The 13659-nt window shown below is 47.9% G+C and overlaps 1 pseudogene across 1 annotated transcript in view; it reads right to left on the bottom strand.

The window, feature by feature from the left end:
• LOC308489842 (polycystin-1-like protein 2) overlaps positions 1 to 13659 on the bottom strand; it is a 74879-nt pseudogene that overhangs the window by 44426 nt on the left and 16794 nt on the right. Inside the window, exons 7-11 of the transcript in view lie at positions 11862 to 12264; positions 7202 to 7296; positions 6910 to 7152; positions 2603 to 2835; positions 351 to 445 (exon numbers count right to left, since the gene is read on the bottom strand). The product of the transcript in view is annotated as a polycystin-1-like protein 2 (transcript). The remainder of the gene's footprint in view (positions 1 to 350; positions 446 to 2602; positions 2836 to 6909; positions 7153 to 7201; positions 7297 to 11861; positions 12265 to 13659) is intronic.

A 13659-nucleotide genomic window follows, 5' to 3' on the forward strand; every position in this document is an offset into this window, starting at 1 on the left:
GGGCCCTGCCCACCATCCCTTGAAGGACTCGAGGAATTGAACCAGCAACCTGGGGGTTGAGAGCCCACTGGCCCATGTGGGAATCGAACCGGCAGCCTTTAGAGTTAGGAGCAAGAGCTCCAACCACCTGAGTCACTGGGCCGGCCCCCTCCTTTATTTTTTTAAATACTGGGCTTAGGGTGATATTTTGTTTGACAAAATATTCTTTCCTATAAAAAAAAAAAAAAAAAAAGCAAGAGATTAAAAAACACCACCAAATCCACTGTGCTAAAGTAACCCAACAATCGACTGGCAAGCACTTTGCTGGTGGGACACACGGATCCACCGAGAGACCTTGCGTGGTCCGGTGCCTTCGAGGAAGTAGCTGCCCCTCTCCGATGTCCAGTGTAGACTGTCACCAGGTAGTGGCACTGGGCAAAGGGATCAGTGTCCTCCAGCATGTGACCTTTACCCGGACAGAGGGACCAAGTTAGGAAGGCTCTGCTCAGTGGGTTCATCTACTGCACATTAGCCAAGAGTAAGCTGGGCATTCACGAGAGCAAAATTATGTATGCTATTTATTCATTCCATCAGGTGAGAACAAGTGAAAACAAAAACTTTTAAAATAAGAAAGTACAAAATGCACTTATTATTAAATATGACCCAAAGTAGTCAAATTGGAAATGAAGTCGGTATTAAGTTGAGAATATTTGATGTTTGAGCTAGTGAATGTTACAAACTCTGTTTATACGTATTTTCTCATAGCACTGGTAACCATATTAAGCCTCGCAGGGAATTTAAAAGGAACGAATGTTAAGGTGGGTAAGCAAAAAAATTTTAAAAAGTTAAAAAGCTAGAGTTGGCCAGAGGCTACAATGGCTCTGGGATGAGCCACGCAGATCACCTGTCAATGGAGGGCTTGTTGCCCCGGTTGCTGAGGTGCTGTTGTCAGAGATGCCAGCGCCACCTCTGCCGAGGTCACACACCCTCCTTGGGAGGCCCACATCCGATGGCAGTTTGGTGTGGTACCTGGGCATGAGCAAGACCTGGGCATCTCAACTCGGTTCTGGAGCGCGAGCGCTGCCCCAGGAACAGCTGGGCTGTCGGTGGGCTGCGTTCCAGCTCAGTGTCTCCCTCAGCACCTCCTGCCTCTTCCCTCCCTTCCCACGGACTGATCCCAGGTACTACTTGATAAACACCCTGCATACTCAACTCCATCTCAGAGTCTGCTTTGCAGGCAGCAACCTACAGCTCAGGTGCTTAAAATATTCATGTTTAATTCCTTAAATGAATCAAACACAGCAGTATAAATGCTGCAACTGTTTATCTTATTAAGTTTCATACCATCTTAACCTCCTCAGAGGTGTTTCTGTGTGCGGAGAGGGCAGGGAATGGGGAATATTTCAGAGCTTCGTGACAATGCATCCTTGCATTCATTTATTTATGTCCTCACTAAGACACTCACAAATACCGGGGATGCCAAAAAAATGTATACACGTGATTTGTATTGTCATGTATATGTTGAGTATTACAATTTTAATACAGTTTTTTCCTTTCTTAAAATGTGTATATATATTTTTGACACCCTCTGTATTTATTGAAGTTTCACTATATGTCAGACAAGGTGCATATGTTGGAAAAATGAACAGAACTCTGTTGCTGCAATTTGTTGCACAGTTTGTTGTTTGATCTTATTTCTATCCTCAGACCTATCTTATAGTCAGGCAAATCTGGGTTTGAATTCTGGATCCTGGGAGGGTGGCTTTGGACCAGTTCATTGTATTCTGTGATCCTTGGTTGCCCCGTCTGTAAGATGATGGAGTACAGAAAAGGATCAGCAGGCGTGGGTTGTCCAAACCCTGCACATTCCAAAGAAAGGACTGGCTCTTGGCCAGCTCCTGGAAGAGAACCTCTAAGTCCTTGGAATATTCTGCGTTATAAGAGTGTCTTTGAATACCTGGGGACTTGGATAGTCTGTGCTGACAATGTGATTTATGGTGAGGGCTTTGGGCCATGTTGTATGACCTGGACCTCTGGGCGTGATGGGTTTGCTGGAGACTGAGTAACAAAAGTCAATCATGTGGGCACTCCATACCTATGTGACTGACCCTCAATTAAATCCTGGATACCAAGGTTCAGGTGAGCTTCTTTTTGGCATACTTTGCATGTATCGTCACATATCTTTGCTAGGAGAATTACGTCTGTCCGTACGACTCCCCTGGGAGAGCACAGATGGAAGCCCTTGCCTGATCTCTCCTGGCTCCTTCCCTTTGCTGATGTTAATCTGCATCCTTCCAATGTCATACACCATAATTATGAGTATAACAGTTTTTCTGAGTTCATTGAACTTGAGGGTGGTCTTGGGGCCCCTCAACATGGTACCTTCCTCTTAGGGCTATTGTAAGTATTAAATGGGGTAGTGCCTGGCATATAGTAAATCCTCAATAAATGGTCAGTATCATAATCTTCCTGAAAATTTAATGACAAAGGATATTTTTATAGATAAAGAGGCTGAGGGGCCAGCTTGCCTGAGATGACCCCTGGGGGTCAAGGCCTGGATTTACAGCTAACCTCTCGGCTCCCTGCCTGGGCCCCATCCTCTGGACCTTCTGCAGTGGGACACCCCTCCCCTTCCCTCCCATTCCTGGGGCCTGATCCTGAGCATCCTTTCTCCTGCCCAGAACACCACCAGCACGTAGGTCACACAGAGGCAGCCCACAGTGGTCACGAGAACTGGGTTGTCTTCGAATGTGGCAAAGAGCTCACCGGTCTGGCAGACATTGATGGCATTGGGCATCACCAGGAATGTGCTTCCAAAGATGAGGTTGTCTGGGAGGGGATGGTCCGTGGCCCCACCTGCAACTGCAAAGAGGCCCTGGTGGAAATGTGAGTGCATCCCTGGGTGGCTCGAGCCTACGGGAGGAGAATGAGGGGTAGACACTGTCCCTGGGGAGCCTGCTGGGAGACCAGCTGCAGGATTCCCCTGGGGCCTTTTCATTTAATTAAAAATTAATTCTAAAATGCAGAAAATACTATCTTTAACAAATATCTTTGCACCCATCATTCTCAATGGGCAACTGCCCGTCTCGTCAGTCTGCCTTGCCTTTTGTAGATAAGTGTTTGGGGTAAAGCTGAAGTCCTCTCTGTCCCCTGTCCTCCGCAGCCAGCTTATCACACTGATGTGTATCAGTCCCGTCCGTTTTCCCACCTCAGACTCATTCGTTGGACAGATGTTTGCTGAGTGCTAATTCTAGGCCAGGCACCGGGCTAGGTACTGAGAGGACATCCACGGTGACCGGTTTAGCTCAGTGTGGCGGGGACTTTGCTGCTTTTCACAGGGAAGGTCTTGAGTCCTGGGAGCCCCTCAGGTCCGGGCAAGTGGGTAGAGCTGGTTATTTTACACTGAAGAGCAAAAGAAGACCGAGACTGGGGGAACCCTGCAAGGAAAAGGGAAGGACAGATATTTAACTCAGAGCTGGTCTCAGCACCAGAAAGTATTTCCTAAACTTGACACCCCCTCCCATAGATCTAGGCCCTGGGGCCTCTGTCCTGCGCTTATCTTTGGAAGGCTCCCTCTCTAGCTGTCCTTGGGCTGTGCTCCTCAACACAGGATGAGGACTTGGGGCAGAGGGGACACTCCCACCGCCGCACACATCGCCCAGCCAGGACTAGGGCAAGGCCTGGGGGGGGGGCCTGAGAAGGAGCCCCTCCCTAAATTTTACATTCCAGAGGCCTCACTTGCCTAGCCTTAGTCCCAGCCCTGGGACCCCACCCTACTAGACTGTGGTTTAGGGACCTGGAGCCTCAGAATTCCCTGCTTTCAGGGCCTGCACAGGGCCTTTCCTCAGGGTGCTCCTTCTGTGCTGGACTGGCCGCCAGTGTGCCCACCCCTGGACATGAGGGTGGCTGCATGTGGCTATGGGAGGAGCGGGCCATGTGGTCCCAGGTGTCCTGGGACAGTGCGGTCGGGGGTGGGGAGACAGGAATGGGCCAGGGCAAGGACCGCCCCGCCCGCCCCTGTGCTAAGGGGCAGGCCTTCCTTAAGTCCCTGGCCAGCTTGAAATCTACCCCCTGGGCCCTTTGGTGGGTAAAGAAGATTTAATTCAACCCCACAACCCAGCACCACCTTTCTAGTCCAGGGTCTACCATGAGGTGGTGAGGTGGGAGGAAGCAGAAAACACCCGCACGTGGAAAGTTCTCTGCTCAATGCCTGGTGAGGAAGAACCTGCCACAGCCCAAACATAGCCCAACAGGTAACTCTTGTCTCTTTCCCTTCAAGGAGCCACCCAGCAAAGGCTGACCCCTTCAGGTGGGCATGGCACCAACTGTGCATTGATGGATTTCACATGGGTCTTCGTTCCGTGTTTGCTCCGTTGTTTTTCTCAATGTTTCCCAATCCTGACCAGCATTTGGCACGCAGCTGTGGGCTTACGGGAACACCTGGCGCACACGGAAGGGGTGGGGCTGGTTTCAGAGCAGAAACCCAAGCAGGTGCCAGTGACACGGCTATCTCAGTGCTGGGAGCCCAGGAACCAGACCTGGCTTATGCCTAAGATCTTTGTCTTCCTGGGTTTTCACAAAAACCTGGAGGGCAGTGTCTTTCTCCACCGTTTCCAGCATGAGGGCCTCTTTGAACATCGGGAATGGATCTGTGCTTCCCCTCCAAACAGTAGTTGCCTCTTTAGTATCCCTTGAGAAAAGATACAAGTAAGAATATGGTCCTCAGACCCCTTGCATAGTTCTGCCTTTACCCCGTGACAAGGTCTGTAATCCATGGATTTGGAACTTGCTTCAGCCATTTAGAGAATTCAGTGGTGGTTTTCCATCCAAACTTGATGATCCCATTTACCTATTTATGGCTCCTCAAAGGTCTCTATACGTCTGTGTCTGTAGAGCTGTAACATAAGAATCACCTGAGAATCCAGGACTCTACTCAAAAGTTAGTAACTTTCCAATAACTTACATTTAGTTAAGTGGTCCTTCCCCAATCTCACCCATGCTGCTCCCCACCCAACCACTGTGCTGAGTCCCATGTTCATTGTTCCCTTGATTTCCATTTTATATACAGTTTTGTCTTCTCTATACTCAGATTGGCTAACATGGCAACCACTTTAGTCTATGGAGTTCACTGTATGCGAGGTACCTCACTAAGTACTTTATACCCCAAATCTCATCAAGGTTCCATCCCAACTGAAAGTATCCTTTATGCCCATTTTCAGATGGGAAAGCTCAGAGAGGTGGGGTGACTCATCCAAGGTCACCTTGTTAGAATAGATGAAGTGGGATTGGACCCAAGTCTGTCGGATGGCAGGGCTCATGCTGCCCGCCCATATACCACCCCACTTTCTGAACCTCAGGCCTCTGAGGGCAGCCGGCCATGGGCATTATGTGCCAGCAACACAGAGATCAGACAGCTTCTGGGAGCAAGGACTCTAGAAGGTCATGATACCTAGGGTCTCGTTCCCAAGGTACAAAGGCCTGTGCTGAGAGTGGGGGGAACCTCTTGTGCTTTGGGACCTCCCCATGTGTGGCACCAGGAAGCCATGGCAGGAGTTGACAAGGAAGCTGAAGTCGCAGCAGAAACAAACCCGTGAGGAACTCAGTTCTGAGTCCCCGTCTGTGGCTATGCTGGGACCTGGCTTCTTAACACTACTTGTGACTTGTCATTTGACATGTGCGTGCCATTGGCCTCTTGTCTGTGTCCTCTGCTAGACTTAAAGCTCACCATTTTTTTTGGTCATTATATCCCCACTCGTTGGCCAGGCACATGGTGAATTTTGTAGGATAAATAAAAGAAGGTATTTATGGTCTAGTAGGTAGGGAGAAATTTCAACTAGACGTGGAGGTTGCTGTTCTTGGGGAGAGTATGAAGTGCCGTAGCATTCCAACAGAGGGAGACTCCAGACTCTGGAGGCTTCCCAAAAAGGTGGCATTGGAGTAGGAGATTGAAGAGTGAATAGGAGTTTTCCAGGTGGGTATGTAAGAAGGGCATTCTGGGGGAGAGAACAACATACACAGTGGCATGGAAAGGGGACAGAGATGGCTTCTGATAGCCTCAAAGCCAATGTCTACTTCCAGGACACTGTCACAGGCTTTGGCTCCTCGGGGCAGAGCTGAGCTGACCCGAGACAGGGATTTGATTGCAATGAATAGAGCCGCGTGCCATGTAGTGGCTCAGCGAGACTGGGCAAGGCTCTGGAGAAGCGGTGCCTCGCATCAGTAAGGCTCGTGCTCTGGAGACAGACAGACCTGAGTTTGAGTCCCAGCTCTTCTCCCTACTAGGTGGTGGATTTGAGGCAGGTTAGTTGAGTTTCCTGAGCCTTTGTTTTACCACCTGTGAAATATGAAGATCAGCTATCTTACAGGGTTATGTGAAGATTTGATATGAAATAACGCCGAGTAAAGCATGGAACACAGCAGCTGGCATCGCATAAAGGACTCGGCTATGAGTTCAGTTCCTTGGACATGACTCTCTGGCCTCCCTCACGAACCCAGAATCAGCAGGGCTTCCCAGTTATTTGTCCATTCATTCAACAGTCATTTGTTCCCAATGGTGAGCATAGTACACTGTTCCTGTTTCATGTGGCTCGCAGCACACCAAGGGAGGGGACATCTTTCAGTGATCTCCTAAGAGGATGTAGAACTAACTCTCTACTTAATGCTTTGGAGGAGGTGGGCCTGTGAGCTCGGACAGTTCACCGTAGGAAATCTGACCTAGCCAGGGCGTTGAGTTTCTGGAGGAAGTGACACTTCAGGTGGGGTCTGAAGGAGGAGATAGCTAGACTGGCGGTGGCGGGGGCCGTTCCAGGCACATATGCGAAGGCACCATGCAGGGGCCCAAGGTGGTGCAAGAGGCACTAAAAGGGGATCCTGAATGAGTGAGATACATCCAACCAAGCTTCTCTGTCTTCTTCACTTCCCTCTCCTTACCTGGCACCCGGAGGTGTCCCTAGTCCCCTGGCCCTCAACCCAGAACACACAGTGGCACAGGAAGGCAGTGATGCCAACTGTGAAGTCCCTGCTGGGGGTTGGATCCAGGTCCGACTGGGGGATCACAGTCCGAGAGTAGACACCTTCTCCAAAATGCAGGTCCTCTGGGCTCAGGATCCACGTGGATGGCCCATCTGCAGGGAAGGGGGCTCGAGTCAGCCTGAAGCCTTGTGGAGACGAGGTCTAACATCATGGAAGAGGGGAACTGAGGCATCTTGGCAGGAAGGCCTACCCTGATGGTCTCCCCAATGTCCTGACAGTACCCTCTCCTCTTGAGACCAGGAACATAGAGGAAGAGGCTCTTCTGGGTACGTGTGCTGAGCATGGCTGCCAAGTTAGACAGACGAGAGCTCAAATTCTGACACTGTCCCTTCTTGGCTGTGTGACTTTGGACTCGTTACTTAACCTCTCTGGACAGTAGAGACATTAATAGTCCCCATACCCGAGGATTGTCATGAAGATTGTAATGAGGTCAGTTCTGTAAGTTCTTGTCAGCTTCTTCACAGCACACAGTAAGTGCTTACTGAAGGGACCCAGGAGATTATGAGAACGTAAGAGAGGGGTCAGCAGGTTTAGAACGTAGGCCCAGGTTCTTTAGTTTTTATAACAAGAACGTAGGCCATGGGGCCAGCCAGATCTCAGACTGGATCACTGTCCCTGGGACCTCTGGGGACAATGGGGACCTCTCAGCCTCTCAGAGCTTCTGTTTCTCCAAGGGTTTGATAGCATCTGACTCGTGGCGTTCTTGTGGATCAAATGAGAGAAACTAGAGATGTGTTTCCTCTTGTGTCTGGTACAGAGATGGGTGCAGAGCTGTTACCTCTATGAAGTAGACAGCTGGCATCAGCGCAAGGACAGGACCCCAGAGTTATCTTGAAGGAGGAGGAGTGAAGGTGAGCTGGGCAGAGATGGAGAGCATATAGATACTAGGAAGAGGGATCAGCTGGCATATAGTGTGTTCCTGGAGTCAGTTCTGGTAAGACTTGTTAAACAGCTCAGACCCAGAGGGCTTGACCTGGAATATCATGGGGCTACAGCGGAATTCATCCCCCAGTGGTCTCCCGTGACCTGATAATAAAACCCAAACCTCCTTGCCTTGGCACCTAAGACCCCATGTGATCTGGCCTCTGTCCATCTCTCTGTCATCTCCTACATCCGCCCTCTATAGGGCTTGGGGCCTTCTCATCTGTGTACCCAGAACACTCTTGTTCTGCTTTCCAGCGTGGCTGACTGTCTTATATTCAGGTCCCTACTTAAATGTCACTTCTTAAGAGCCCTTGTCTGATCACATTTGTGAGATAGACCTCCTTTTAGTTGCTGTCACTACACCCTATTGATTCTAGTCAGACACGTCACAATTACTAATTATATGTTAGTTTGTTGGTTAGTTTCACCGACTAAGCTTCACGAAGGCAGGGATTACATTTGTTTACTCACCACTATATTCCCAGCCCCTAATACCTAAACTTGAACATTGGAGAAGCACAATAACTCTTACTTACTGAATGCATGCATGATCAATGCCAACAGCAAGGGGTCGAATTCTTAGTCTTGTTATAAAAACTAAAGAACCTGGGCCTATTTTCCAATATAAGCATTAAAAGCTATAAACTTCTCTCTGTGCACTGCCTTAGCTGCGTCTCACAAATGTGGGTAGGTGGTATTGTTGTTATCACTTAGAAATATTTTTTAATTTCTCTTGTGATTTTTTTTTTGACCCATTGATTTTCTTTTTTTTTTTTAGAAGTGTGCCATTTAATTTCCAAGATTTCTAAAAGATATGTACATGTCCTCGAGATTTTATTATTGATTTGTAACATCATTCTGTTGTGGTTAGAGAACATGCTTTGTTTGGTTTCAATCCGTCTGGGTCTCTATTCAACCAGAGGAAACCTCAAAAGTGTCCCGGTTATTGGCACTGAAAAGCCAGAACCCCAAAGTGAAACAGAGTGCTTGGACATCTTTTTCTTGTGAGGTTAAGTGTTTAAAAAAATACTCACACTGTTTTTCTCAGCCTTTATTCCAAATGGTTCCTGGAAACTGGAAGGATCTGTGAACACAGTGGGGATGGGTGTCAGACTTTGGTGGTATTTATACAGTCGTCGAAGGGCAGAGTCAGAGGGTATGTTGAAGAGTCCCAGGGGAACTGCCATCTTTGGAAATGGTATAGGGGAACACAGCAAACATTGAGGTCATGTGCAAATGGTCAAAAGCAAAACCATCATGTTCGCCATTGGGTTAAAGACATCTTTGGTAGTTAAGGGAGAGACACACAGCTGCCAATGCAGATAAGACACAAGACAGCATCATACATCAACAGCTGTACACTGTTCATGTTTAACTATCAGTTGAGGAGGTTGGGGTGGGGCGCCCTGATTTGTAGCATGTGCTAATTTCTATACTGTGGATATTCCCACCAAGGCAGCTCATGAACCAAACTTGGGCCAGTAAGCTACCACACTGACTTCATTGAATGCAGAGAAGAGATGGGCATAACAGCTCTGGCAAGCTGGTAGGGGCTGGCCTCAGCCCCTTGTGGGGTTTCCAGAGCCGTTCATTTGCTGTGTGCACGTGGGCAGGTTAGGTATTCTTTCTGAGTCTTAGCTTCCTCATCCATAAAAAGGCTGAAAGCAATCCCTGTTTCTCAGGGCTCCAGAAGGACTGAATGCTGTGCTATATACACTATCGTTTTGTAATCTATACATCTGTAAAGAATGGTAATGCATTAAGTTAAAATAATGGAGAAGGTACACTCAATATGCTGTGAAGATATGGAAATGTGAATATGGTTAATGTCTAATTCAGGAGTAGTAGTTAAGATAGGAACTTAGGGTTATTCCATGTGACTTGGATATTTTAAGATCTGGGTACTATTGATCTGTGAAAAACTCTTTCCCAGTGAAATCTCATTTGCACAACTATAGCTTCAAAGGTTTATACAATTATACAAAGCAAATTAAGATGCCAGATACAGAGGACTTTCTTAACCTTAAGTAGGAAGATGGTTCCGTACCCTGAATAAAAAAATCAGGAAAAAGAGTTGCTACCTCTGGTCTTGCCATGAATTAGCTGAATGGCTTTCGCAAAGTCAGTTAACTTCTCTGAGCCTCCAGTTCCATAGGTGGAAACAGAGGGCTGTGGAGAATAGAATGGATGTCTGATGGTTTTTCCCCTGTCCAGGCACACATGCCCCTTTCTTTTGGTAATAGCACCTATGGGTGATGTTTTCTCTGGGGAACCATCCCTCCCCCACTCTCAGTCCTTGGTTTGGGTGAAGCCAATCCTACATCGTGTTCCAGCTTGGATGTGTGATCATGACCTGCCCAAACTGAGTACTACCTCCCCTGGTTTCATCAAGGGGTCCAGGAGGGACTAGGAACTGAATTTGGGCCAGTAAGGGGCAGCCTCAGGACTTGAAATATCCACTTGAAATATCAACCAAGAGATGCTGTTTCTTCTCTGGGGTTAAGGACTGAAGCCTGGGCCCATCTTGCTACTTCTTGAGAAGAGGGACTCAGAATGAAGCAGCATAGAACCCAGAGATGGAGAGACACGGATTTCTGAAGCCCTTGAGTGTCTGGATCCAGTTGCACTTAAACCCTGAACTTTTCATTTTCTGAGTTGATTTCAAGTCAGTTTCCTTCTGGCTTGCGCCAGTTTGAGCTGCTTTTCTGTCCCTTGCTACTCAAAGCATCTTGGCAAACACATTCCAGGTGATCTCTCAGTGGCCTACCTCACAGCTCTTGCTCATCCCTGTCTCTTGGCTGCCAGAAGCCACCTTCTCCTGCAGAGCTGAAAATGCTGTCTACGTGCTTCCCAGCACCCCTTACAGAGGGGCACATGACCCTACCCTGGCCAATGGTGTCTGAGGAGAAGACTGCTGGGAACGGGTGGGAAAGATTTTTCATTGATAAAAGGAGGTGTACAGGAGGAAAGGGGCTGCTTCTCTGCTGGATAATGCTGGGCTGACACATGATGTCTGGAACTGCGACAGCCATCGTGATTGCATGAGAAGCAAGCCTAAGGACAAAGCAACATCTCTGAGATGGTAGAGCAGAACAATAGACTGATCCTGGATCCTTGTTGGTGAGACTGAGCTACTGAATCAACCCTGCAACTACTTACCTCCTAACTTCTTATTAGGTGAGATTATAAAGCCTTGAAGCCACTTAGGTTGGCTTTCTGTTACTTGTAGCCTAAAGTATCATAACTAATACAAATGTTTTAGAATTCTATATCAATCATTGAATGTTTTACGCATACACTGTTGCCTTTTTAGAGTAATCAGAGTAATGTCTGCTGTGGTCTTCTTCTCTGGCTGGTGCCAGCCAGTCTATCCCCAGCCATTCTGTAGCCTGTCTCTATTCCAGCCAGCATCATGACACTTCCTCTCTTGTCCCTTTCTCTCTCACTCTTCAGTTTTTACTTCTCTCCCCCCCCCAAGGGCATGGACTGCAGTTTCCTGAACCACAGTCTCCTCTAGAAGTAATGGAACAAATCAAAATGTTGCTGCTATCTTTCAGTGGGAGTGATTTACTCCCCAGGGGACAGTTGGCAATGTGTGGAGACATTTTTAGGTGTCATGACTTAGGAGGCCGGTTGACAGAAGCCAGAGATGCTGCGAAACTTCCTACAGTGCACAGGACAGGCCCCCTCAGCAAGGAGTGATCCAGTCCCAAGTGTCAGAGGTGCCAAAGTTGAGAACCCCTGTGACTATAAGCTCTATGAGGGCAGGTAATATCGGCCTTTTCATTATTTTGTGATTCAGGCTGGATGCTGTGAACCATGTTTGTGTTCATGACACACTGAGAACTAGCTGGCAGGACCCTGGACTCTAAGTCGGGAAGGAAAGAGAACGGAGGTTTGGAAGGGGAGCCACCAGCCCCAAGTACCTTCAAGAGGAAGTGCTACATGGTAAATCCCAGATGGCTGCCCGGGGCTCTCTTCCTCATGGGAGAAAGATGCATTGCGTCCTGCTACCTCAAAGGTCAGCTCCTCTGGGATGCCATGAGTCACCGAGACGTTGACCAGTAAGTCCTGTCCAAGCTCCAAGTGGTCAGAAGCCCAGGAGGCCTGAAGCCCTGACAGAGGCTCCATGAAGTGGACTGTGGTGTTTGTGGAGAGTGCGGAGGTGGTGGTGTTGCTTGTACCTTGGATCTCCGGGTGGTACGTCCCTGGGCCCATCCATTGCTGGGCTGCTCTGTCCAGGGTCAGGTTGTCGGGAGGGGCCCCTCTGCATGGCGCACTCAGCCAGGCTGCTGTGAACCGACAGCTCAGTGTAAGTCACCCCTGTTCCTAAGCAGGGTAAGAAACATTTAAGAATGTTGGTAAGAACCATGTAGTCGATTATGCTGAGATAGTTCAGACTCACACTCAAGCTCTGAAGTGTGATTCTGGGTATAGACATAGATATGGATAGAGCTGTAAAGAAATGGAAGGATATAAAGTGATTATCTGAGTATCGGGTTCATGAGTCATTTTTCTTTTTGGGTCCTCTCTTCTCATTTGTATATTCTCATATGTTTATACTACACATATGTTACCCATAAACTTAAAAGTTTATAATAAAAATATTAGAGCATTTCGTTGACAGCGATAGCCTTGCGAGGAGGAAGGCTTAAAAGGAAGCATCTCTTGAGAGTATGGCTGATTTTTTTTGCATGAGAATTAGCCTCAAGTCTTGTTTCAAGAGGAGCAAATGAAGCCATTTCCTTCCACTTCCATGGCTGACTGCCTGAAATCTCGCCCAACAGGAGAACTCAGCTTGTTCCAATCATGATGGCGCTCCCTTTCAGGTTGGGGCTGGTTGTCCCAACTGGATGCTGAATATTGTGGTTGACTCTTGAACTATGATTTAAACCAACAAATTAGGATTCTTTCCAATGGAAACCAAGGGAGTGTGTTTCTTGTTTGGGTGGTAATGGTGATGGTGACGGTGATGATGTAAGCCCTCTGAGAGCAGGAATCCTGACCTTCAGGTTGACTGCTGCCTCTCCCACACCTGGCAAAGAGTATGCACTCAATTCTATCTGGAGAATGAATAAATAAATGAAGGATTATTTTAAGTTTCCCAGGTACACACAGTAGCCATCTTCACCCAACAAGCACATCAGACAGGAAGGAGCCTCACGTACTATATTAGCACTCCTGTAAGTCACTGTGATGCGTGAGGCTCCAGGTGGTGTCAGGTGATGTGAAGTCACGCCATCACCTCCTTAGCTCCGGGCTTCACAGTTTACATCAACAGCCCTCTGTCCACATCTTAAACTGGCCCGTGCCTTGAGGAAAGATGCGGCCTTGGGTAAGGATGGGTCTTAGTTGGGAGGGTCTCTATTGAGAGAACGGGTATTATTCAAAATATTTTAACACCTGAAACTGTGTAGGCACCAACCCAGTAGAATAGATGTTCTGATAAGTCAGAACAGACACTGTGACCAATCAGAATAGATGCTGTGACCAATCAGAATAGACACTGACCAATCAGAATAGATGCTGTGACCAATCAGAATGGACGTTGTGACCAATCAGAATAGATGCTGTGACCAATCAGAATAGATGCTGTGACAAATCAGAATAGACACTGACCAATCAGAATGGATGCTGTGACCAATCAGAATGGACGTTGTGACCAATGAGAAATATTGCTGTGACCAATCTGAATAGATGCCATAACCAATCAGAATGGACACC

This window comes from Rhinolophus hipposideros, assembly GCF_964194185.1.
Source record: "Rhinolophus hipposideros genome assembly, chromosome: 21".
In the NCBI taxonomy this organism is placed as follows: Eukaryota; Metazoa; Chordata; class Mammalia; order Chiroptera; family Rhinolophidae; genus Rhinolophus; species Rhinolophus hipposideros.